The 20,534-nt window shown below is 53.9% G+C and overlaps 8 non-coding genes and 1 pseudogene across 8 annotated transcripts; all 9 read right to left on the bottom strand.

The window, feature by feature from the left end:
- Nucleotides 1-352: 352 nt before the first annotated feature.
- Nucleotides 353-540, bottom strand: LOC140586080 (U2 spliceosomal RNA). The gene has a single exon (XR_011987961.1). It is a non-coding gene; the product is annotated as a U2 spliceosomal RNA (small nuclear RNA).
- Nucleotides 541-6,262: 5,722 nt separating this feature from the next.
- Nucleotides 6,263-6,376, bottom strand: LOC140585734 (U5 spliceosomal RNA). Its single transcript, XR_011987672.1, has one exon. It is a non-coding gene; the product is annotated as a U5 spliceosomal RNA (small nuclear RNA).
- Nucleotides 6,377-6,809: 433 nt separating this feature from the next.
- LOC140586060 (U2 spliceosomal RNA) lies at nucleotides 6,810-7,045 on the bottom strand (annotated as a pseudogene).
- Nucleotides 7,046-9,020: 1,975 nt separating this feature from the next.
- On the bottom strand, nucleotides 9,021-9,134 carry LOC140585735 (U5 spliceosomal RNA). The gene has a single exon (XR_011987673.1). It is a non-coding gene; the product is annotated as a U5 spliceosomal RNA (small nuclear RNA).
- A 438-nt stretch (nucleotides 9,135-9,572) lies between these two features.
- LOC140586009 (U2 spliceosomal RNA) lies at nucleotides 9,573-9,758 on the bottom strand. Its single transcript, XR_011987943.1, has one exon. It is a non-coding gene; the product is annotated as a U2 spliceosomal RNA (small nuclear RNA).
- A 6,044-nt stretch (nucleotides 9,759-15,802) lies between these two features.
- LOC140585736 (U5 spliceosomal RNA) lies at nucleotides 15,803-15,916 on the bottom strand. Its single transcript, XR_011987674.1, has one exon. It is a non-coding gene; the product is annotated as a U5 spliceosomal RNA (small nuclear RNA).
- A 444-nt stretch (nucleotides 15,917-16,360) lies between these two features.
- LOC140585959 (U2 spliceosomal RNA) lies at nucleotides 16,361-16,552 on the bottom strand. Its single transcript, XR_011987896.1, has one exon. It is a non-coding gene; the product is annotated as a U2 spliceosomal RNA (small nuclear RNA).
- Nucleotides 16,553-16,747: 195 nt separating this feature from the next.
- On the bottom strand, nucleotides 16,748-16,861 carry LOC140585737 (U5 spliceosomal RNA). Its single transcript, XR_011987675.1, has one exon. It is a non-coding gene; the product is annotated as a U5 spliceosomal RNA (small nuclear RNA).
- Nucleotides 16,862-17,276: 415 nt separating this feature from the next.
- On the bottom strand, nucleotides 17,277-17,467 carry LOC140585992 (U2 spliceosomal RNA). Its single transcript, XR_011987928.1, has one exon. It is a non-coding gene; the product is annotated as a U2 spliceosomal RNA (small nuclear RNA).
- Nucleotides 17,468-20,534: the final 3,067 nt, after the last annotated feature.

The raw sequence follows: 20,534 nt of genomic DNA on the forward strand, positions 1-20,534 counted from the left end.
AATGCCCAGGGGCGTCGCAGCCGCCGTCCTCGGGGCCCCGACTCCTCCCTGTCCTCCTGTCCTCTCAAAAGACAGCAATCATTTTAACAAACATGAGGGGAAATTCAAAAGGCAAAGATGACATCATGCCTTACCTCAGCGCAGCTGTCCACCGCACAAACAGTGTGTCACCTTCCTTTAAAAAAAAAAAAAAAAAAAAAAAGAAAAACGGCGGGAAACGGGGGCCACGCACAGACAGGGCCCCCCCCCTCACAGCACTCAGTCTATTAGTCACTCACTCACTCACTCACTCACTCAGTCAGTCAGTCAGTCAGTCAGTCAGTCAGTTCTGCCTTTCGACAACAGGGGGCAGTAGAGGTGCACCATTCCCGGAAGCACTGCAATACCGGGTCGATGCGTGGAGCGGACGGGGCAAGCCCCACTTCCGGCTCCCTGTTCCAAAAATCCGTTTAATATGTGGTCCCCTCCATGGGGGACATATCAGATATTAAACTGATAAGAACAGATTTTTTTTTTTTTTTTTTTGTACCAGTCAGAGTTGGATACCCGTCGCTTCATCAACTCGGCCAACCTTCACTCATCATTCCGGCTATTTCAAATTCAATTACAATTTTTATTTCAATCAATAAAATATTACAATTATAATCTCCTTAAAAGGATTTCAAACAAGACATTAACACACCGTTAAAATTCAGCCCATATCAGAGTTTAAAATTTAAATATTAAATACATAAACCACACCAGACATTCAATAAATAAGCAAATATTAATCAAAAACCATTGAGTGTCAGTGGTTATTTTCAAAATCACCCCCAGGCTTAAAATCCCATTGCAAAGGGTTTCCGATTCTTGTGAACTTTATGGTGTGACACTGAAAAAAAAAAACATTAACGCACCACCAAGAAAGGCACAGTATAAGGTGCGTGCGTTCACAACTCACGTGCCACACCGACCTTCCTGGATGGAGCTCGTACTCACCAAGATGTTAGTGGGGCTATGGCCGCAGAAGGCCCTTCCACCTTTCCTTGGCCTCGTGATAGCCCCACTGGATGATGTCCCGCTCCATCCTGAAATCCAAGTCCGCCACAATCTTTCGATATAATCCCCAGGCCCTCAAATCTGCCCCTTTATGGATGAGTGCCGACCTTGCATTCCAAAGTTCACGTTTGGTCATGCTGATCAGCAGCCACATCCGGGGCGGGAAGGGAGTCTGAGGACCTTGGGGCCACCCCATCATCACCTTATCGTAGGACAACACAAACTGCGGGTCTAGTTTCCTGCACAGGCCTTGCACTGATCTCCAGACCTCCCTGGCATACCCACAGTCCCAAAAGGCGTGCCTGAGGGTCTCCTCCTCTGAGCACTCGGGACGTGGGCAGCCTGAGTGTCTGGTCAGCTTGTGCCTGTACAGTACATCCCTGACCGGCAGCTTACCATGCACACACTGCCAGTTCAGGTCCTGCAGCCGGTTATCCAACCCCTTGGGCTGGATCCTGGTCCAGGTGTCCTTCTCCAGGCCCAGCACAGCACGGGTTCCCCTCTTCACCAGCACAGCCCGATACAGGGCTCGGTGCCTGGTGAGGGTCCCTGGGGGGAGACCTGCCGGAAGAGACTTACTCCACTTAATAGCATGGTGATAGTGGGTCGGCAGCGTCTCCGCCTTGGGCCCGGCGTTGGACCACGACGTCAACAGACGTCTCATGGGCAGGGCCAGCCACAAGTGAACAAAATACTGGTGGGGGTGTTCTAGGGGAGCCACCAGACGTGCACAGATCTGGGAGAAGAACAGGCAGTCAAGCTTGAGAGGGAAGTCAGGAACATCCCTCCCCCCACTGTCCTTTCCAAGGTACATCACTTCCCTCCTCACATACTCATACCTGCCGCCCCAAACAAGGTTAAACACATCCTTAGTTAAGCCTCTCCGCATGAAGCGGGGCATGGGGAACACATGGGCGAGGTAGAGGAGGGTGGGAAGGATATCAACCTTCAAGGCGAGAACCTTACCCAGGAAGGACAGGGACCTGGCCTTCCACATCCCCATCTTCCGCCTGGCGATCGTCAAACGCTCTTCCCAGTTTACCCGGGCAGCACCTTTCGAAAGAAAGTTAACCCCCAACACCTTGAGAGGGCCGCCGCAGAGAGTGAGCCCCCCCGGGACGTCCTCTCTCGCCTTCCAGCTGCCAAAGTACTTGACCACCGACTTGCTCAGGTTAAGTGCAGCCCCGGAGGCCTTCCCGAACGCCTGCACCAAGCCCAGGGCGTGACCGAGCGCATGGTCCGAGCACACAAACAGAGTGGTATCGTCTGCGTACTGGGCCAGCTTTACCGTCAGGCCCCCACTCCCTGGCAGGATCAGGCCGTTGATACCTGGATGGGCACGGATGGCGCTCGCCAACGGCTCTATATATAGAGCGTAGAGGAGGGGGGAGAGAGGGCAACCCTGCCTCACTCCACTTGACTGGGGAACCCAATCACTGAGGGAACCATTAATCGACACATGGCTACCAACCTCAGTATAAAGCGCATGAACCCATCCCAAGAACTTAGGCCCAAAACCTAGCCTGCTCAATACCCCAAACAGGAAGCAGTGGTCCACTCGGTCAAACGCCTTCTCCTGGTCCAAGCTAACGAGTGCCAGAGGGACATTCCTGTCCTCAGCCCAGGCGATCGCGTCCCGAATTAAATGTAAATTCCAAGTCGCAGATCGACCCGGGACCCCGCAAGTCTGGTCACTATGGACCAGGTGGGTCATGGCCTTTTTTAGGCGCTCAGTTAGGGTCTTTGCTATGATCTTTGCATCTACGCAAAGCATTGTCAGGGGTCTCCAGTTGCCAAGTTCGGCACGATCGCCCTTCTTGTACAACAAAGACAAGACCCCTGACCGCATGCTCTTGGTGAGCATGCCCTGACGCTGCACGTCCTCAGCCACTTCTAGCAGCTCCGGCCCGAGGACTTCCCAAAACGTGGAATAGAATTCCACGGGGAGTCCATCGAGACCAGGAACTTTGCGCCGGTTCATTTTGCCTAGCACCTCAGTCAGCTCGGCTAGAGTGAAGGGGGCATCTAAGCTGTCCCTTGCCTCACTGGGAAGACTAGGTTTGAGTTTAGATAAAAACTGCTCCCCTAGCTCAGGTTCGGTCTCCCTTTTCTTAAAAAGGTCACCGTAAAAACATTTAGCAACCTCCAGCATCCGGGCCGAATCGGAGACCAGGTTGCCTCCTTGGTCCCGGAGGGCAGTGAAACACTTTTCCTCACGGGCCAGTTTCACCTTATTAAAGAAGAAGGCTGTACATTTCTCATTCTCCTCCCTTTCCAAAGCCCTGGCCCAAAACAAGGAGGCCGCAGCCGATTGCTCGTGCAGGCCCCTCAGCTTAGCTTTGGCTGCCTGCACCTCCTCAAAGTTAAAAGCCCCTCCGTTGTTGTGGCGGGCATACTCCCTCTGCAGCCTGGTCTCTAGCCGTTGGATTTCGTAAAGCCTTTTAGCTTTACGCTGGCCGCAATAGTGGATAGCTAGAGCTCTAACCCTCTCTTTTACGCTCTCCCACCATGCGGCCGTGGAGACGTAGGCTGCCTTACAGCCCCGCCACGCAGTAAAATGATCCAGGAAGAGAGACCTAAAGTCTCTCTCTTCTAAGATCTCCACGTTCAGCTTCCAATAGCCCCTCCCGAAGGTAGGGGCGTCAATGGAAACTGTGGCCTCGACCGATGTATGGTCCGAGTACCACCGTGGAGACCTCAAAACCTTCCTAAAAACAACAGAGGGCGAAGCTAAAATATAATCAATACGGCTGCTGGCCCCACGACTGTTGTGCCAGGTATGGCCCGGATCTGTGGGGTTGCACGTTTTAAAACCATCAGAGAGGTTGAGGCTGCGGATCAAATTCCTAAAATGTTTAGTGCTGACATCCCCTTTCCCTTCTAAAAAAGTATTGAAGTCCCCTCCTAAAATTATGTGTCTATTAGTGACACAAAACTGGGCCAGCTCCTCAAAAAGCGCAATGCGGGACGAGGCCTCCACTGGAGCGTAAACGCACATCGCCCGGATGTGCTGACCTCTCCAGGTGGCGTCCACTCCCAAAACCCTTCCCTGCACTACAGTGAAGGTACTCACATTCTCAAAGGCCCGGTCACCAAAAAGGATGCCGACGCCTGAAGAATGGACACCACCAACGCTCCAGCAGGACTTACCCCTCTTCCACGCTTGTGAGAAAAGAGCCACGTCCCGCTGGTCCCTGAGGTGGACTTCCTGCAAGAAACAGAGATTGAAAGGGGAGGATGTCAGTTCATCAAAGACCGCGGCCCTTTTGACTGGGTTCCTCAACCCTCTGACGTTAACAGTAAAAATTTTAAAACCAGCCATGGGGGGATTAAAAGAAGAATAAAACAATAAGACATTAAAACCATAAAAATTTTTAAAAACTATAAACCCTAAAACCAGCTATTAAGACCCCTGTTCCCCCTCCCCACTCATGCCCAGAATTTTCCCCAGCATGGAGTCCTCCAGGTAGGCCTGGTCGTTTGGTGAAACCTCCAGGCCCGAAAAGGTAATGTCCTCCTGGGGAAGGGCTGGGGACAACATTGACAAATTCCAACTTATATCTTCTGTTTTGGGGGCGGGGGGCGATACGACCTGTACAGGGGCCTCAGCTGGGGGCGCCGCCTCCTTGGGGGTACCTGTTGCCTCCTCTGCTTCCTTCCTCGTCTTCTTAGTTTTGTCCTTGGGGTCACCCTTCTTCTTCCTTTTGGTGACCCCGGCCCGGGCCTGCGGGGACTGCCCAGCCTGAGCCCGGGGCCCCTCAGCCCCCAACGGGGTCTTCACTGGGGACCTGGCCACTTCTTCCTGGGCCCCCACTGACCTCTCCTGAGGCCCCCCTGGCTTTGGGGCAGGGAGCAGCTCCCGGTCCGGCACCCGCCTCACCTGCCCACCACCCGCCAGAACGCCCGCATAGGAGCGCTGGGGGCAGACACGGGCCAGGTGCTCCTCGCTGCTACAGTGGCGGCAACGTTGGGGGCCCTTACAGTCCTTAGCCATGTGCCCGGGCTCAAGGCAGTTACGGCACTTAAGGTCCGGGCAGTCCTCCGCCTTGTGTCCATGGCCCTGGCACGACCGGCAGAAGGTAGGCTGTCCAGTGTAGAACAGGTACCCCCTGTTGGGCCCGATGGAAAAGTAGGCTGGGGGATGAAGATATCCCCCCTTTCCATCCGGCCGCAGTCGCACCTGAAACTGGCGGCGCCCATTCCACACACCCAGCTCGTCCCGGACGTCTCTGTGTCCTGGTAAAACCTCAACGTGTTTAGTGAGGAAATGGCAGACGGCCTCCGCCGACACGTAAGGATTGAACACATGCACCGTTACCACCCGCTTGTCCGTAAACCACAAGGGCTCAACCGAGTACATATTCAAGAGCGGGTGGTCGGACTTGCTCTGCTCCAGCACCCTCCGGTATGCCTCCTCAGAGGCCAAGGTAACATCCAGAAACCTCTGGGGATGGTTCCTCTGGACGCAGATCAGGTCCTCCAGCTTAAAGCCCAGCACACCAAACACCACCTCCCGGATGAAGAAGACCCTGTCGTGAAACTGGGCCTCTCCATCCAGGTTCCTCCAACGGAACCGGGCCGTGTTAAGCAGACCGCCACCTACCATCGGACCCGGTCCGGAGGAGGGGGTCGTCCCGGCCACTGGAGCCGCCGCTGGGGCCGTCACTGCCGTCCTGGGAGCCGTAGCTGCCATCCTCCAGCTGGGGTGCTCCGGCATCAGCCGTCCCACTCGGAGTGGAGCAAGGCGCAGTGTTCCAGAGGTCCTTCCGCCGTAGTCCAAGACGGGCTGAGCTAAAAACTAGACTAAAAAATAAAATAATAAAAGTGAATAAAAACAAACAAGGGCTGAAAAACACTAAAACAGGATACCAAGGTTCACCCCGTGGCAGCGGCGGTCAGGCCACCTGCTGGGCACGCATTAGGATCCCCTTGGTATCCGCTAAACTAAAAAACACGACGGGTAAAACGGCTAAGAAAAACGCCAAAAGTTTTTAAAAACTTGATCTTAGCCAAAAGGCCGAGAAGCGATACCCACAAATTGCGCCCCGCCGGGCGCCGGCATGCGGGATGCCGACGGAGCTGGCGCGGCTCAGCCCTCACCAGCCCCTCTGGCAGGTGTCGCCCGGCGAGTCCACGCGTGATCCAGGGAGACCACAGCCGCGCCACCGGGCACCTAACGCCAGCCGCTAAGCCGGGCCCAGTCTTCCTTTGACAGCAGCAGTGCAGCTCTGCTTGGGCAGAGCCTCCAAAAATACCATGAACTCATCGCTATCCCTCTCCACGGAAATCTTTAGTAAAAGGCGAAAGATTTATACGGGATGAAGAGAGACCCGAGTCGATATGGGGCCGCCGCCAAGCCCGTCGCCGTTAGCCGGGCCTGCGTGACGCCCCCGCTCGGAGTAGAATGCCCAGGGGCGTCGCAGCCGCCGTCCTCGGGGCCCCGACTCCTCCCTGTCCTCCTGTCCTCTCAAAAGACAGCAATCATTTTAACAAACATGAGGGGAAATTCAAAAGGCAAAGATGACATCATGCCTTACCTCAGCGCAGCTGTCCACCGCACAAACAGTGTGTCACCTTCCTTTAAAAAAAAAAAAAAAAAAAAAAAGAAAAACGGCGGGAAACGGGGGCCACGCACAGACAGGGCCCCCCCCCTCACAGCACTCAGTCTATTAGTCACTCACTCACTCACTCACTCACTCACTCACTCACTCAGTCAGTCAGTCAGTCAGTCAGTCAGTCAGTCAGTTCTGCCTTTCGACAACAGGGGGCAGTAGAGGTGCACCATTCCCGGAAGCACTGCAATACCGGGTCGATGCGTGGAGCGGACGGGGCAAGCCCCACTTCCGGCTCCCTGTTCCAAAAATCCGTTTAATATGTGGTCCCCTCCATGGGGGACGTATCAGATATTAAACTGATAAGAACAGATTTTTTTTTTTTTTTTTTTTTTTTTTAATTCATCTTTATTCAACATTTCTGCTTACAATCTAAGAACAACACATAAAACTATAAAAACCCAACATTTTCCACATACTAACTAAAACAAACCCACATCAATACTAATCAAAATAGCACATCAAAACCCATTTATACCCACAAACTTAATCCAACACTATAATTAACAAAAACATTACTACCATAATAATACAAGACACCTTATAACATACACATCTTAAAATATAAAACTACTAAAACATTACAACACACATTAAAACAGTATTAAATCCATAAATGCAGCAGAAATCCTAAAATCTTTAAAAAGGTAAAACATTATCATCATCAATAATATCCCCATTAAAACTAAGGTCTCCCCCCGACTCAGCAGCGACTAAAAAAGAGCGTTCATTGGCAAAGTCCTGCTGCCCTGCATAAAAACGTCTCTCTTGGGGGGAGACCAAAACACTTTGCAAATCTATCTGTTCTATGGGGAAGATCGCTTCTCGGCCTAAAGCAGTGTCCTCGTTCCTCCGGGCCTTCTTCCTCCTCCTGCTTTGGACAAACCTGGAGGGAGAGGTTGCGCGCTTTTCAGCCACGGCCAATGGACCCTTACCTGGGGACTCCACAGAAGCACTGGAGGCCGTGGACTCCCCATCGGCACTGGCGAAGGGCTGATCCTCGGTGTTCTCAGCTCCCCTCTCGGCTCCCCCGTGCATCTCAGCGCAGCCCGGCAGTGCCTGCTGTCGGGCCCCGTCCACAGCCGAACCCCGAGCAACGGCGTCGGCCCAGGACGGTTGGCGCTGAGGGCAGCTCCGAGCCAGATGGTCCTCACCTCTGCACAGGTTACACCGGAGGGGGCCCTTGCAGTCCTTCGCCAGGTGACCGACGTCCAGGCATCTCCAGCACTTCATGGTGGTACAGGAGTCCGCGGTGTGGCCCAGGCCGTGGCACAAGCGGCAGGAGGAGGGTTGCCCGGAGTAAAAAAGGTAGCCCTTGCAACGACCTATAATAAAATAAGCAGGTGGGTGGCTATACCCGTCAGGGGAGCTAGCGTTGGGGCGCAGGCACACCCGGAACTGCCTGCGCCCAGTCCAGACACCCAGCTGGTCTCTCACGTCCCTGTGCCCAGGGACCACGTCGACAAACCTGCCCAGGAAGGCCGCCACCGCTTCAGCTGGAACGAAGGGGTCCAGGACGTGGACGGTGATCACTCTCCGATCCAGCTTCCACAGTGGCTCCACGTCGTAGTGCATCCGGCGAAGCTCTTTCTCCAAGCAGCTGCATGCAGCCAACATCTTCTTGTAGCCTTCTTCCGTGGTGCAAGTCACATAAAAGAAGGCTGAAGACTGGTTGCGCTGCACACAGATGATGTCTTCCATAGTGAGTCCCAGGAGGCCGAAGAGCACCTCCCGGATGAAGGCCAGTCTCTCCGGGAAACTCTCCGGTTCCTCCTGGTGGGTCCACCTGAAGGCTGCTGTATGCCGGATGACTACGACGGTCCTGTGTGGGCTCCCGGACATCCTGGCGATGGTGGGCAAGAGAGTCCTCGGGAGCCGGGCAGGGAGTCGACGTGTCCCAGCTGGGTGCCTAAACTAATAAAAGCTGGAAATAAAACCCCAAGCTCACCCTGCGGGAACGGCGGTCAAGCCACCCGAACCTGCACGTTAGGCTTGCAAGGGCTACCCAAAATAAAAAAAGCGCTAAAAGGAGACAACAGCTAGCCCCGTGGCAGCGGCGGTCAAGCCACCTGCTGGTCACGCTTTAGGTTCGCTGTTGCCTCCACTAAAAAACCTGGCAATAAAAATCCCTCCAAAAAGCAGCACTTGATCTTAGCCAAAAGGCCGAGAAGCGATACCCACAAATTGCGCCCCGCCGGGCGCCGGCATGCGGGATGCCGACGGAGCTGGCGCGGCTCAGCCCTCACCAGCCCCTCTGGCAGGTGTCGCCCGGCGAGTCCACGCGTGATCCAGGGAGACCACAGCCGCGCCACCGGGCACCTAACGCCAGCCGCTAAGCCGGGCCCAGTCTTCCTTTGACAGCAGCAGTGCAGCTCTGCTTGGGCAGAGCCTCCAAAAATACCATGAACTCATCGCTATCCCTCTCCACGGAAATCTTTAGTAAAAGGCGAAAGATTTATACGGGATGAAGAGAGACCCGAGTCGATATGGGGCCGCCGCCAAGCCCGTCGCCGTTAGCCGGGCCTGCGTGACGCCCCCGCTCGGAGTAGAATGCCCAGGGGCGTCGCAGCCGCCGTCCTCGGGGCCCCGACTCCTCCCTGTCCTCCTGTCCTCTCAAAAGACAGCAATCATTTTAACAAACATGAGGGGAAATTCAAAAGGCAAAGATGACATCATGCCTTACCTCAGCGCAGCTGTCCACCGCACAAACAGTGTGTCACCTTCCTTTAAAAAAAAAAAAAAAAAAAAAAAAAAAAGAAAAACGGCGGGAAACGGGGGCCACGCACAGACAGGGCCCCCCCCCTCACAGCACTCAGTCTATTAGTCACTCACTCACTCACTCACTCACTCACTCACTCACTCAGTCAGTCAGTCAGTCAGTCAGTCAGTCAGTCAGTTCTGCCTTTCGACAACAGGGGGCAGTAGAGGTGCACCATTCCCGGAAGCACTGCAATACCGGGTCGATGCGTGGAGCGGACGGGGCAAGCCCCACTTCCGGCTCCCTGTTCCAAAAATCCGTTTAATATGTGGTCCCCTCCATGGGGGACGTATCAGATATTAAACTGATAAGAACAGATTTTTTTTTTCCATACTTTATTAAACAGTTCTGCACATCATTTAAATCAACACAACCTGATCAAAACATATAAACATCAAACCTACACTTTTAAAATTGGCATCGTCATCCATGCATATTAAAACAACCTTTCCAGCATACATCATAAACAAATATTACAACAATGTAAAAGGTTGAAATTTTTAACATAATACACATCAATGGCAATTCAATAGAATCATAATAATAAGACATATTAAAACAGTATTAAACAAACAAATTATGCAGAACTATATACCATAAAATAATCAAAACAGTAATAAAATCAACAATTAAAATTACACACATTTACCCTTTAATTACATTCATCTGGCCATTTCTACAAATAAAATGTCACCTCAAATGCAAGCCATTAAAAGGTTAAAACCTTAAAAGAGGAACAGACCCACAGACCACAAATTTCAAACACAAGGGTCGGGTTAAAACAGGGTTATACACCATCCACACACATAAAATCTGAGACTTCGGGCATAAAATACGGTTAATCACAGAAACAAAGCACACCAAATAGATTAAAATGTTAATAGATAATGTTAATATTAATAAATACGTGCTAAAAGTGATCAACCAGTAGTGCACAATAAATTCTGTACATGCAATTATTAAAAAAGTATTTAAAATACAACACACGCACAAAAAAAACAAAGCACACTCACCTAAAACCCAAAGTACCTTCTGTGTGCTCCAGAAAGGTGCGTCATGTCCACCCTGTAGAATGGAGCGTCACCACCTAAACGAAACGGGGCTAAAGCCAAAAGAGGCCCTTCCACCTCTCCTTGGCCTCGTGGTAGCCCCGCTGGATGACGTCAGTCTCCATCCTGAAACCCAAGTCGGCCCGGATTTTACGGAACACCCCTTGTGCCTCCAGATGAACCCCTCTGCGGATGAGCGCGGTCCTGGCATTCCACAGCTCTCGCTTGGTAATGCTGACCAGCAGCCACATCCAGGGGCCGAAGGGGTTATGGAGCTTGGGGTCCCACCCCTTCAACACCTTGTCGTAGGTCAGACCGGGCTGCGGGTCCACACGTCCACACAGGCCCGCTACCAACCCCCAAACTCTCTGTGCATGCCCACAGTCCCAAAACACGTGCCTGATGGTCTCATCCTCGCTGCACTCGGGCCTGGGGCAGCGGGGGTGTCTGGTCAGCTTATGCCTATGTAAGACGTCCCTGACTGGCAGCTTACCATGAAGGCACTGCCAGTTCAGGTCCTGCAGCCTGTGATCCAAACCCTTAGGCTGGATTCTCGCCCATGTGCCTTCCTCCAGGCCCAGCATGGCCCGAGTCTCCCTATGACCAAGCAAAGCCCTATAAAGCGCTCTATGCTTGGTCAAGGCCTCTGTCTTGACACCTGCCGGAATAAACTTACTCCACTTGACAGCGTGGCTGTAGTGGGCCGGCAGGGTCTCAGCCTTGGGGCCGAGGTTGGTCCACGACGCCACCAGGCGTCTCATGGGGAGAGCCAGCCACAGACGCACAAAGTGCTGATGGGGGTGCTCGAGGGGAGCTGCCAGGCGCGTGCAGAGCTGCGAGAAGAACAGGCAGTCAAGCTTGAGAGGAAAGTCAATAACATCCCTCCCCCCACTGTCCTTTCCGAGATACATCACTTCCCTACGCACGTACTCGTACCTGCCCCCCCAGACGAGGTTGAAAACGTCTCTCGTCAGGCCTCTGCGCATGAAGCGGGGCAAAGGGTACACATGTGCAAGGTAGAGCAGGGTGGGAAGAATATCCACTTTTAAGGCTAAGACCTTACCTTGGAAGGACAGGGACCTGGACTTCCACAGTCCGATCTTCCGCCTGGCGATCGCCAACCGCTCCTCCCAGTTCAAACGGGCGGCACCATCCGAAAGGAAGTTGACCCCCAACACTTTGAGAGGTCCGTCACAGAGGGTGAGACCCCCTGCGACGCCCTCCCTCGCCTTCCAGCTGCCGAAATACTTGGCCACCGACTTACTGAGGTTGAGCGTCGCGCCGGAGGCCCTACCGAACGCATGAACAAGGCTCATGGCATGACCGAGAGACTGATCCGAGCAGACGAAAAGGGTGGTGTCGTCTGCGTACTGGGTCAGTTTAACAGTTTTCCCCCGACTTCCTGGGATAAGAAGGCCATCGACCCCGGGGTGGGTGCGAATGGCGCACGCCAGTGGCTCTATATAGAGCGCGTAGAGGAGGGGGGAGAGGGGACATCCCTGCCTCACTCCACTCAGCTGGGGCACCAAGTCACTCAGGAAGCCATTGATAACAACATGGCTCCCAACTTCGTTATACAAAGTGTGTAACCACCCCAGATAATTGGGTCCAAAGCCAAACTTACCCAATACTTGAAACAGGAAGCGGTGATCTACCCGGTCGAAGGCTTTCTCCTGGTCCAAGCTGACCAGCAGGAGAGGGAGGTTCCTGTCCTCCACCCAGGCGATGGCGTCGCGGATGAGATGGAGGTTCCACGTCGCCGATCGACCCGGTACTCCACACGTCTGATCGCTGTGAACCAGATGAGCCATGGCCTTCTTCAGGCGTTCTGTAAGGGTCTTTGCGATGAGCTTTGTGTCTACACAAAGCATGGTCAGGGGCCTCCAGTTGCCAAGGTCGGCACGATCACCCTTCTTGTGCAACAAAGAAAGAACCCCTGACCTCATGCTCCTAGTGAGCAAACCCCGGCGCTGAACGTCCTCTACAACCTGCAGTAATTCCGGCCCGAGGACATCCCAAAAAGTGGAATAAAATTCCACCGGGAGCCCATCAAGGCCCGGTACCTTGCGGCGGTTCATCTTGCCAAGCACTGCGGTCAGCTCGGCCAAGGTGATGGGGGCTTCTAAGCCGTCACGAATGTCACTGGGAAGGCAAGGTGAGATGTTGTCTAGGAACCGCTCCCCTGCAACCGGGTCCGTGTCCCTAACCTTAAAAAGATTGTGATAAAACAATTTAGCAACCTCCAGCATGTCTGATGTTGTTGTTACCGTATCGCCGTTTAAGGCCCGGAGAGAGTCGAAGGTCTTCTCCTCCCGGGCTTCCCTGGCTCTCTGGAAAAAATGAGTATTGCACTTTTCATTGTTTTCCAAAAAGAACATTCTGTCGCGGAGCATTTGGGCCGAGGCAGCCTGTGCATGCAGGCGCCTCAGCTCACCCTTTATATCAAGCAGTCGCTCGTGGTCGATGGTGCCCCCGCTGTTGTGAGCGGCGTATTCATCCCGCAACCTTCTCTCCAGCTGCAGAATGGAGAATTTCTTCTCCATCCTGCGCTGCTTGCTGTACTGCATGGAGAAGGTTCGGATCCTATCCTTCACACTCTCCCACCATTCGGCCACGGAGGGGAAGGTAGGCTTGTCCTTCTGCCACTCGGAGAAGTGATCTAAAAAAAGGTGTCTAAAATCGCTCTCCTCCAGGATCTGCAGGTTCATTTTCCAATAGCCACCCCCATATTCAGGGGCGTCTATGGAAACAGTGGCCTCCACTGCCAAGTGGTCAGTGGGCCACTGTGGGGAGAGGGACACCTTTTTAAAAACAACGGGGGGTGAGGCTAAAATATAGTCGATGCGACTGCTGGCTCCGCGACTATTGTGCCAGGTGAAGCCCGGCATGCTGGGGTTGCATATCTTAAAACCATCAACAAGTTTAAAGGAACGAATAAAATGGCGAAAGTGCCCAGAGCTGACATCCTGTCTACCCTCCAACGAGATGTTAAAGTCCCCTCCTAAAATCAAGTGTCGATCTGTGACACAGAACGGGGACAACTCTTCAAAGAGAGTTATACGGGACGAGGCCTCCACTGGAGCGTAGACACATATGGCCCGGAGGCGCTGTCCCCTCCATGTGGCGTCCACCCCCAAAACCCTACCTTGAAGAACGGTAAACGATCTTACTTCTTCAAAGGCGCGGTCGCCAAAAAGGATCCCGACGCCTGAGGAGTGGACACCACCTACGCTCCAGTAGGATCTACCCCTCTTCCATTGTCGTGAAAAGAGAGCCTCGTCCCGCTGGTCCCGGAGGTGGACTTCCTGCAGAAAACAAATGCTGAAGGGAGAAGATGCCAGCTGATTAAAAACAGATGTGCGCTTTAAAACGTTCCTCAAACCCCTGACATTCAAGGTGACAATATTAAAATTGGCCATGAAATGTTAAAAAGGTAAAATACAATTACAAACAACACACTAAAATAATAAAAGCCAGCCATTAAAAACAATACCGCATTACTGCCCCCCCTCCTCAGTCAAACCCAAAAGGCCCCCCAGTTCCAGCCCCCCCAGGTACTCCTGTTCATTTGCTTTGTCCTGCACACTGCTGTACTCCTGGGGGGGCGCAGGGGACTGTCCCAAGTCCCACACCAGATGGGGGGCCCCCAATGTCGGGGAGGGGGGACTCTCTCGGCCTTGGTCCCCGGCCGCCACTGCTGGCAAGGTGGCAGCCGGAGGGCTGGATGCGTCGGGTTGTGCCTCCCTTCTGCTCTTCTTCCTCCTCCGGGGGGATGCACCGCTCTTTCTCCTCCTGCTGCTGACACCTGGAGCCAGGACTGGAGACCCCTCCTGCATTGCAGTCGCTGTCGCTGGGGCCTCCTCCACCTCGGCCAGGGCATCTCCTCCTGCCCCCGCCGCCGACTGCTCCTGCCCGGACGTGGGGGCTTGCGCTCCCCCACCACTCTCCTTGCCGACAGCTCTGCTGCCTAACAGAGCGTCGGCGTATGACGTTTTCCGTTGGGGGCAGGAACGAGCCAGATGGTCCTCACCGTTGCAGTGGATGCAGCGACGGGGGCCCTTGCAGTCCCTGGCCATGTGCCCCGGCTCCAGGCAGTTGCGGCAGCGCAGGTTGGCGCATCCCTCCAGAGTATGTCCAAAGGTGTGACACTGTCGGCAGAAGGGAGGCTGTCCGGAATAAAACAAGTAAGCCTTATTGCCCTGTAGATTAAAATAGGCTGGGGGATGACTAAACCCGCCCGCCCCATTAGCGTCCGGGCGCAGGCGGGCCTGGAACTGGCGTCGACCAGTCCAGATCCCCAGCTCATCCCGGATGTCCTTGTGGCCAGGAAGGAGGTCCACATACTTGTTCAAGAACTGGCGGACGGCTTCGCCGGACACATGCGGGTTAAAACAATGTACCGTAATTACCCGCTTGTCGGGCCACCACAGCGGCTCGACGGTGTATCGTCCCAGGAGAGGGTGCTGGGCCCTCTCCTTGCTCCGCTCCAGGACCTTGGTGTAGCCCTCGTCGGTGGACAGGGTGACCTCGAAGAACTGGAAAGGTCCATTCCGCTGCACACACAGGATGTCCTCCATGCGCAGGCCCAGCTCCCCGAAGGCCACCTCCCGGATGAAGGCCAGGCGGTCGGGGAAGGTGCCTACCTCCCCTTCGGCCCTCCAGCAGAACCGGGCGGTATTACGCAGGCCACCGCCTGCTACCAGCCACGGCCCGCTGAAGGGCTTCCTCGCAGCTCCGCCGGCCGTCGACATCCGGGATGGTCCACCGACGTCGTTCCTGGAGCAGAGTCCTCCTGCCGCCGTGGTCCCGACGTCCGCCGTGGTCCGGCCGCCGTCCGCCAATCCGGGATGAGCCGAGGAATGCTAAACTATAAAAGCAACTAAAAAATAAAAACACCAGTTCACCCGGCAGGGCGGCGGACAGGCCACCAGCCACTGCGGGATCCCCAGCCTAATAAAAACGAAAATAAAAGCAGGGATAAAAGGCTAAAAGGAAGGCACGGGTCGCCCCGTGGCAGCGGCGGTCAAGCCACCTACTGGGCACGCATTAGGTTTGCCGTGCCTTCCTCTAAAAAACCCGACGCAGTCCTTTAAAAGCGATAAAAAGAGCGTAAAATCCACTTGATCTTAGCCAAAAGGCCGAGAAGCGATACCCACAAATTGCGCCCCGCCGGGCGCCGGCATGCGGGATGCCGACGGAGCTGGCGCGGCTCAGCCCTCACCAGCCCCTCTGGCAGGTGTCGCCCGGCGAGTCCACGCGTGATCCAGGGAGACCACAGCCGCGCCACCGGGCACCTAACGCCAGCCGCTAAGCCGGGCCCAGTCTTCCTTTGACAGCAGCAGTGCAGCTCTGCTTGGGCAGAGCCTCCAAAAATACCATGAACTCATCGCTATCCCTCTCCACGGAAATCTTTAGTAAAAGGCGAAAGATTTATACGGGATGAAGAGAGACCCGAGTCGATATGGGGCCGCCGCCAAGCCCGTCGCCGTTAGCCGGGCCTGCGTGACGCCCCCGCTCGGAGTAGAATGCCCAGGGGCGTCGCAGCCGCCGTCCTCGGGGCCCCGACTCCTCCCTGTCCTCCTGTCCTCTCAAAAGACAGCAATCATTTTAACAAACATGAGGGGAAATTCAAAAGGCAAAGATGACATCATGCCTTACCTCAGCGCAGCTGTCCACCGCACAAACAGTGTGTCACCTTCCTTTAAAAAAAAAAAAAAAAAAAAAAAAAAAAAAGAAAAACGGCGGGAAACGGGGGCCACGCACAGACAGGGCCCCCCCCCTCACAGCACTCAGTCTATTAGTCACTCACTCACTCACTCACTCACTCAGTCAGTCAGTCAGTCAGTCAGTCAGTCAGTCAGTCAGTCAGTCAGTCAGTTCTGCCTTTCGACAACAGGGGGCAGTAGAGGTGCACCATTCCCGGAAGCACTGCAATACCGGGTCGATGCGTGGAGCGGACGGGGCAAGCCCCACTTCCGGCTCCCTGTTCCAAAAATCCGTTTAATATGTGGTCCCCTCCATGGGGGACGTATCAGATATTAAACTGATAAGAACAGATACTACACTTGATCTTAGCCAAAAGGCCGAGAAGCGATACCCACAAATTGCGCCCCGCCGGGCGCCGGCATGCGGGATGCCGACGGAGCTGGCGCGGCTCAGCCCTCACCAGCCCCTCTGGCAGGTGTCGCCCGGCGAGTCCACGCGTGATCCAGGGAGACCACAGCCGCGCCACCGGGCACCTAACGCCAGCCGCTAAGCCGGGCCCAGTCTTCCTTTGACAGCAGCAGTGCAGCTCTGCTTGGGCAGAGCCTCCAAAAATACCATGAACTCATCGCTATCCCTCTCCACGGAAATCTTTAGTAAAAGGCGAAAGATTTATACGGGATGAAGAGAGACCCGAGTCGATATGGGGCCGCCGCCAAGCCCGTCGCCGTTAGCCGGGCCTGCGTGACGCCCCCGCTCGGAGTAGAATGCCCAGGGGCGTCGCAGCCGCCGTCCTCGGGGCCCCGACTCCTCCCTGTCCTCCTGTCCTCTCAAAAGACAGCAATCATTTTAACAAACATGAGGGGAAATTCAAAAGGCAAAGATGACATCATGCCTTACCTCAGCGCAGCTGTCCACCGCACAAACAGTGTGTCACCTTCCTTTAAAAAAAAAAAAAAAAAAACGGCGGGAAACGGGGGCCACGCACAGACAGGGCCCCCCCCCTCACAGCACTCAGTCTATTAGTCACTCACTCACTCACTCACTCACTCACTCAGTCAGTCAGTCAGTCAGTCAGTCAGTCAGTCAGTTCTGCCTTTCGACAACAGGGGGCAGTAGAGGTGCACCATTCCCGGAAGCACTGCAATACCGGGTCGATGCGTGGAGCGGACGGGGCAAGCCCCACTTCCGGCTCCCTGTTCCAAAAATCCGTTTAATATGTGGTCCCCTCCATGGGGGACATATCAGATATTAAACTGATAAGAACAGATTTTTTTTTTTTTTTTCATACTTTATTAAACAGTTCTGCACATCATTTAAATCAACACCACCTTATCAAAACATATAAACATCAAACCTACACTTTTAAAATTGGCATCGTCATCCATGCATATTAAAACAACCTTTCCAGCATACATCATAAACAAATATTACAACAATGTAAAAGGTTGAAATTTTTAACATAATACACATCAATGGCAATACAATAGAATCATAATAATAAGACATATTAAAACAGTATTAAACAAACAAATTATGCAGAACTATATACCATAAAATAATCAAAACAGTAATAAAATCGACAATTAAAATTACACACATTTACCCTTTAATTACATTCATCTGGCCATTTCTACAAATAAAATGTCACCTCAAATGCAAGCCATTAAAAGGTTAAAACCTTAAAAGAGGAACAGACCCACAGACCACAAATTTCAAACACAAGGGTCGGGTTAAAACAGGGTTATGCACCATCCACACACATAAAATCTGAGACTTCGGGCATAAAATACGGTTAATCACAGAAACAAAGCACACCAAATAGATTAAAATGTTAATAGATAATGTTAATATTAATAAATACGTGCTAAAAGTGATCAACCAGTAGTGCACAATAAATTCTGTACATGCAATTATTAAAAAAGTATTTAAAATACAACACACGCACAAAAAAACAAAGCACACTCACCTAAAACCCAAAGTACCTTCTGTGTGCTCCAGAAAGGTGCGTCATGTCCACCCTGTAGAATGGAGCGTCACCACCTAAACGAAACGGAGCTAAAGCCAAAAGAGGCCCTTCCACCTCTCCTTGGCCTCGTGATAGCCCCGCTGGATGACGTCAGTCTCCATCCTGAAACCCAAGTCGGCCCGGATTTTACGGAACACCCCTTGTGCCTCCAGATGAACCCCTCTGCGGATGAGCGCGGTCCTGGCATTCCACAGCTCTCGCTTGGTAATGCTGACCAGCAGCCACATCCAGGGGCCGAAGGGGTTATGGAGCTTGGGGTCCCACCCCTTCAACACCTTGTCGTAGGTCAGACCGGGCTGCGGGTCCACACGTCCACACAGGCCCGCTACCAACCCCCAAACTCTCTGTGCATGCCCACAGTCCCAAAACACGTGCCTGATGGTCTCATCCTCGCTGCACTCGGCCCTGGGGCAGCGGGGGTGTCTGGTCAGCTTATGCCTATGTAAGACGTCCCTGACTGGCAGCTTACCATGAAGGCACTGCCAGTTCAGGTCCTGCAGCCTGTGATCCAAACCCTTAGGCTGGATTCTCGCCCATGTGCCTTCCTCCAGGCCCAACATGGCCCGAGTATCCCTATGACCAAGCAAAGCCCTGTAAAGCGCTCTATGCTTGGTCAAGGCCTCTGTCTTGACACCTGCCGGAATAAACTTACTCCACTTGACAGCATGGCTGTAGTGGGCCGGCAGGGTCTCAGCCTTGGGGCCGAGGTTGGTCCACGACGCCACCAGGCGTCTCATGGGGAGAGCCAGCCACAGACGCACAAAGTGCTGATGGGGGTGCTCGAGGGGAGCTGCCAGGCGCGTGCAGAGCTGCGAGAAGAACAGGCAGTCAAGCTTGAGAGGAAAGTCAATAACATCCCTCCCCCCACTGTCCTTTCCGAGATACATCACTTCCCTACGCACGTACTCGTACCTGCCCCCCCAGACGAGGTTGAAAACGTCTCTCGTCAGGCCTCTGCGCATGAAGCGGGGCAAAGGGTACACATGTGCAAGGTAGAGCAGGGTGGGAAGAATATCCACTTTTAAGGCTAAGACCTTACCTTGGAAGGACAGGGACCTGGACTTCCACAGTCCGATCTTCCGCCTGGCAATCGCCAACCGCTCCTCCCAGTTCAAACGGGCGGCACCATCCGAAAGGAAGTTGACCCCCAACACTTTGAGAGGTCCGTCACAGAGGGTGAGACCCCCTGCGACGCCCTCCCTCGCCTTCCAGCTGCCGAAATACTTGGCCACCGACTTACTGAGGTTGAGCGTCGCGCCGGAGGCCCTACCGAACGCATGAACAAGGCTCATGGCATGACCGAGAGACTGATCCGAGCAGACGAAAAGGGTGGTGTCGTCTGCGTACTGGGTCAGTTTAACAGTTTTCCCCCGACTTCCTGGGATAAGAAGGCCATCGACCCCGGGGTGGGCGCGAATGGCGCACGCCAGTGGCTCTATATAGAGCGCGTAGAGGAGGGGGGAGAGGGGACATCCCTGCCTCACTCCACTCAGCTGGGGCACCAAGTCACTCAGGAAGCCATTGATAACAACATGGCTCCCAACTTCGTTATACAAAGTGTGTAACCACCCCAGATAATTGGGTCCAAAGCCAAACTTACCCAATACTTGAAACAGGAAGCGGTGATCTACCCGGTCGAAGGCTTTCTCCTGGTCCAAGCTGACCAGCAGGAGAGGGAGGTTCCTGTCCTCCACCCAGGCGATGGCGTCGCGGATGAGATGGAGGTTCCACGTCGCCGATCGACCCGGTACTCCACACGTCTGATCGCTGTGAACCAGATGAGCCATGGCCTTCTTCAGGCGTTCTGTAAGGGTCTTTGCGATGAGCTTTGTGTCTACACAAAGCATGGTCAGGGGCCTCCAGTTGCCAAGGTCGGCACGATCACCCTTCTTGTGCAACAAAGAAAGAACCCCTGACCTCATGCTCCTAGTGAGCAAACCCCGGCGCTGAACGTCCTCTACAACCTGCAGTAATTCCGGCCCGAGGACATCCCAAAAAGTGGAATAAAATTCCACCGGGAGCCCATCAAGGCCCGGTACCTTGCGGCGGTTCATCTTGCCAAGCACTGCGGTCAGCTCGGCCAAGGTGATGGGGGCTTCTAAGCCGTCACGAATGTCACTGGGAAGGCAAGGTGAGATGTTGTCTAGGAACCGCTCCCCTGCAACCGGGTCCGTGTCCCTAACCTTAAAAAGATTGTGATAAAACAATTTAGCAACCTCCAGCATGTCTGATGTTGTTGTTACCGTATCGCCGTTTAAGGCCCGGAGAGAGTCGAAGGTCTTCTCCTCCCGGGCTTCCCTGGCTCTCTGGAAAAAATGAGTATTGCACTTTTCATTGTTTTCCAA

This window comes from Paramormyrops kingsleyae, unplaced genomic scaffold (assembly GCF_048594095.1).
Source record: "Paramormyrops kingsleyae isolate MSU_618 unplaced genomic scaffold, PKINGS_0.4 ups35, whole genome shotgun sequence".
Classification (NCBI taxonomy): domain Eukaryota; kingdom Metazoa; phylum Chordata; class Actinopteri; order Osteoglossiformes; family Mormyridae; genus Paramormyrops; species Paramormyrops kingsleyae.